The following is a 5000-nucleotide window of genomic DNA, read 5'->3' as shown; positions in this document are numbered from 1 at the left end:
GGCCAGCCGCTCCAGCGCTTCAGCGCTCGTACCACACAACATTGCCGCTAGTTTTGAGAGGCACGCGTGGTTCCGCACGCGGCGCACGGCTACTGCGAGCCGTACAGGTAGCGTGTTGCGCGACACGACACGCACATCGAAAGACATGCAGTCTAGTCGGTAATGATCCTTCCGCAGGTTCACCTACGGAAACCTTGTTACGACTTTTACTTCCTCTAAATGATCAAGTTTGGTCATCTTTCCGGTAGCATCGGCAACGACAGAGTCAATGCCGCGTACCAGTCCGAAGACCTCACTAAATCATTCAATCGGTAGTAGCGACGGGCGGTGTGTACAAAGGGCAGGGACGTAATCAACGCGAGCTTATGACTCGCGCTTACTGGAATTCCTCGTTCATGGGGAACAATTGCAAGCCCCAATCCCTAGCACGAAGGAGGTTCAGCGGGTTACCCCGACCTTTCGGCCTAGGAAGACACGCTGATTCCTTCAGTGTAGCGCGCGTGCGGCCCAGAACATCTAAGGGCATCACAGACCTGTTATTGCTCAATCTCGTGCGGCTAGAAGCCGCCTGTCCCTCTAAGAAGAAAAGTAATCGCTGACAGCACGAAGGATGTCACGCGACTAGTTAGCAGGCTAGAGTCTCGTTCGTTATCGGAATTAACCAGACAAATCGCTCCACCAACTAAGAACGGCCATGCACCACCACCCACCGAATCAAGAAAGAGCTATCAATCTGTCAATCCTTCCGGTGTCCGGGCCTGGTGAGGTTTCCCGTGTTGAGTCAAATTAAGCCGCAGGCTCCACTCCTGGTGGTGCCCTTCCGTCAATTCCTTTAAGTTTCAGCTTTGCAACCATACTTCCCCGGAACCCAAAAGCTTTGGTTTCCGGAGGCTGCCCGCCGAGTCATCGGAGGAACTGCGGCGGATCGCTGGCTGGCATCGTTTATGGTTAGAACTAGGGCGGTATCTGATCGCCTTCGAACCTCTAGCTTTCGTTCTTGATTAATTGAAAACATACTTGGCAAATGCTTTCGCTTCTGTTCGTCTTGCGACGATCCAAGAATTTCACCTCTACGTCGCAATACGAATGCCCCCGCCTGTCCCTATTAATCATTACCTCGGGTTCCGAAAACCAACAAAATAGAACCGAGGTCCTATTCCATTATCCATGCACACAGTATTCAGGCGGGCTTGCCTGCTTTAAGCACTCTAATTTGTTCAAAGTAAACGTGCCGGCCCACCGAGACACTCAATAAAGAGCACCCTGGTAGGATTTCAACGGGGTCCGCCTCGGGACGCACGAGCACGCACGGGGCGGTCGCACGCCTTCGGCTCGCCCCACCGGCAGGACGTCCCACGATACATGCCAGTTAAACACCGACGGGCGGTGAACCAACAGCGTGGGACACAAATCCAACTACGAGCTTTTAACCGCAACAACTTAATATACGCTATTGGAGCTGGAATTACCGCGGCTGCTGGCACCAGACTTGCCTCCAATAGATACTCGTTAAAGGATTTAAAGTGTACTCATTCCGATTACGGGGCCTCGGATGAGTCCCGTATCGTTATTTTCGTCACTACCTCCCCGTGCCGGGAGTGGGTAATTTGCGCGCCTGCTGCCTTCCTTGGATGTGGTAGCCGTTTCTCAGGCTCCCTCTCCGGAATCGAACCCTGATTCCCCGTTACCCGTTACAACCATGGTAGGCGCAGAACCTACCATCGACAGTTGATAAGGCAGACATTTGAAAGATGCGTCGCCGGTACGAGGACCGTGCGATCAGCCCAAAGTTATTCAGAGTCACCAAGGCAAACGGACCGGACGAGCCGACCGATTGGTTTTGATCTAATAAAAGCGTCCCTTCCATCTCTGGTCGGGACTCTGTTTGCATGTATTAGCTCTAGAATTACCACAGTTATCCAAGTAACGTGGGTACGATCTAAGGAACCATAACTGATTTAATCGAGCCATTCGCGGTTCACCTTAATGCGGCTTGTACTGAGACATGCATGGCTTAATCTTTGAGACAAGCATATGACTACTGGCAGGATCAACCAGGGAGCTGCGTCAACTAGAGCTGAGCAGCCGCCGCCCGGGAGTGTGTCCCGGGGGCCCGCGCGAACACGCAAGCGTCCGCTCAATCATTCTGCAAACAGGAGGAGGCTGAGCTCCCCTGCACAATACACCTCGAAACCCTCTCAGGTCCCGGCGGCGCGCAGCGCCGTCCCAAGTACTGGTCGGGTTCGTGAGAGGCGCAATCGCCCGGAGTTAGGCGAGTAGACGCTTTCGGTGCGACCACCCGTGCTCCCAACTGAGCTTGCCGCTGCCGACAGAGGCCCGGGAGCGTGCTGTCGTGGCATTGCCGGCGGGAGACAACACGCGCCACCTACGGTGACCGGCAGCTCCAACGCCAGCGCCACAGAAGGACAAAAGCCCCACTTGGGTGCCGAAGCGAACTCTCCCAGCACAGCGCACACGCCAACACATCCGCACAGCTGCGATACAAACCACCAGCGAGAACCGCTGGGGCGACCGAGCAGCAGACGGCGTCGCGGCGCCGAGCGCCGGGCGGCGGCGCATCCTCAACGCACACAGTCCTCAATCGGACCAGCACACTGCAGATGTCCACCGCGCTTCGCACCGGGCCGCGAGGACCTACTTTGGCCGCTACGGCGCCGCGCGCAGGGTGCGCCGGCGCGCAGCTGCGACGCCTGCCGCGTCCGTCGGCCGGCGCGCCTGCCACTGGCCGCCCCACCCGCCGGCTGTAGCGCGTGCGCCCACGCACCGCGCGGCCAGCACGCCGGGAGGCGCCCCTCACCGGCCGGGGACGGTCCCACCCAGCCACCGCCGCGTATCGCTTCACACCCAGATGCCGTTCAGTTTCGTCGGCATGGTGGGTATCGCTGGAACAACCGGTTAGTACCTCAACCTATCGTCGCCATCACCGATTCACCCCTAGCGAGAACAACCGCACCACAACGGGTTACCATTTCTTCATTTGCGTAACTTCACCAGAAAACGTAGGCGTCCATCGCCATTTGCAACTTCAACCATTATTGCATGCCTGTGTCAGGTGTCACGCCACACTACGTCTGCCCACATACACGCAACAAAATGTGCACGCCTAGACAATACGTGGAAGGTGGCCCCCGTACGTATGCGATGTCCATTGCTCGAACGACTGTCAACCGCTTCTGTAGCATGTCGCAGATATGGAACGCGCTGCACCATGCCATCACGGTGTGTGAGGAGAGACGACTAGGTCGAATACATCAACAGACAGCTCATGCTGATCGCCATCCACGGCGTCCGTTCCTCCCACACGTCTCTATGGCGTACCACACTGCAATCCAGCTCTCATAGGGAGACGACACGTAGCTGCGTGCACAATATTTGCACTGTATGGTCCGCCGTTTTTGGGCGCAGTCGTTGTACGGTCACACATGTGCCACGATGTATCATTCAGTACATAAGGACGAATGTGCAGTACAGATTGTGGTTCACGCGTACGACATCAGCGGACAGTTGACACAGGCCGCACCACAACGTAGCCTGCGTACGTCGCATGCGAAGGGCATTGAACATGCAAACTTGTCACCAACCACCTTGCGAAGGCAGGGGGCAAGGTGGGGACGTGGGGAGAGGTGGGGGGGGGGGGGGGGCGGCATGTACGCCCTGCTGCCATCCAGCATTACAGTGTACAGCAGGAGCATGTGGAAAGTCAGCAAGACTTGCAAGGTGTTTACATGAAGCGATACACAGGGGAGCGGGCAGTGCGAGTAGCGAACTATATTGCGAGGGTTGCGGGTGGGCAACACTACACTAATTGAACGAGTCGTATAACAATTACAGAGCAGGTTTAGGCGACAACGTGGGTTACGATAGGCGACAACGTGGGTTACGTTAGGGGACAACGTGGGTTACGTTAGGGGACAACGTGGGTTACGTTAGGGGACAACGTGGGTTACGTTAGGGGACAACGTGGGTTACGTTAGGGGACAACGTGGGTTACGTTAGGGGACAACGTGGGGTTACGTTAGGGGACACGTGGGGGTAGGTTAAGGCACAACATGGGTTAGGTTAAGGCACAACATGGGTTAGGTTAAGCACAACATGGGTTAGGTTAAGGCACAACATGGGTTAGGTTAAGGCACAACATGGGTTAGGTTACGGCACAACATGGGTTAGGTTAAGGCACAACATGGGTTAGGTTAGGGGACAACATGGGTTAGGTTAGGGGACAACATGGGTTAGGTTAAGGCACAACATGGGTTAGGTTAAGGCACAACATGGTTAGGTTAGGGGACAACAATGGTTAGGTTAGGGCACAACATGGGTTAGGTTAGGGGACAACATGGGTTAGGTCTAGGGGACAACATGGGTTAGGCTTAGGGGACAACATGGTTAGGTTAGGGGACAACATGGGTTAGGTTAGGGGACAACATGGGTTAGGTTAGGGGACAACATGGGTTAGGTTAGGGGACAACATGGTTAGGTTAGGGGACAACATGGGTTAGGTTAAGGCACAACATGGGTTAGGTTAGGGACAACATGGGTTAGGTTAGGGGACAACATGGGTTAGGTTAGGGGACAACATGGGTTAGGTTAGGGGACAACATGGGGTTAGGTTAAGGCCAACATGGGTTAGGTTAGGGCACAACATGGGTTAGGTTAGGGCACAACATGGGTTAGGTTAGGGCACAACATGGGTTAGGTTAGGGGACAACATGGGTTAGGTTAGGGGACAACATGGGTTAGGTTAGGGGACAACATGGGGTTAGGTTAGGGGACAACATGGGTTAGGTTAGGGGACAACATGGGTTAGGTTAGGGGACAACATGGGTTAGGTTAGGGGACAACATGGGTTAGGTTAGGGGACAACATGGTTAGGTTAGGGGACAACATGGGTTAGGTTAGGGGACAACATGGGTTAGGTTAAGGCACAACATGGTTAGGTTAAGGCACAACATGGGTTAGGTTAGGGGACAACATGGGTTAGG

General features: G+C 55.0%; 1 non-coding gene across 1 annotated transcript; it reads right to left on the bottom strand.

Moving 5' to 3' along the window:
* Positions 1–160: 160 nt before the first annotated feature.
* LOC124727234 lies at positions 161–2061 on the bottom strand. Its single transcript, XR_007007021.1, has one exon. It is a non-coding gene; the product is annotated as a small subunit ribosomal RNA (ribosomal RNA).
* Positions 2062–5000: the final 2939 nt, after the last annotated feature.

This window comes from Schistocerca piceifrons, unplaced genomic scaffold (assembly GCF_021461385.2).
Source record: "Schistocerca piceifrons isolate TAMUIC-IGC-003096 unplaced genomic scaffold, iqSchPice1.1 HiC_scaffold_1092, whole genome shotgun sequence".
Classification (NCBI taxonomy): domain Eukaryota; kingdom Metazoa; phylum Arthropoda; class Insecta; order Orthoptera; family Acrididae; genus Schistocerca; species Schistocerca piceifrons.
The sequence above is the reverse complement of the archived record's forward strand: the minus strand, read 5'-3'. Positions and strand labels throughout refer to the sequence as shown.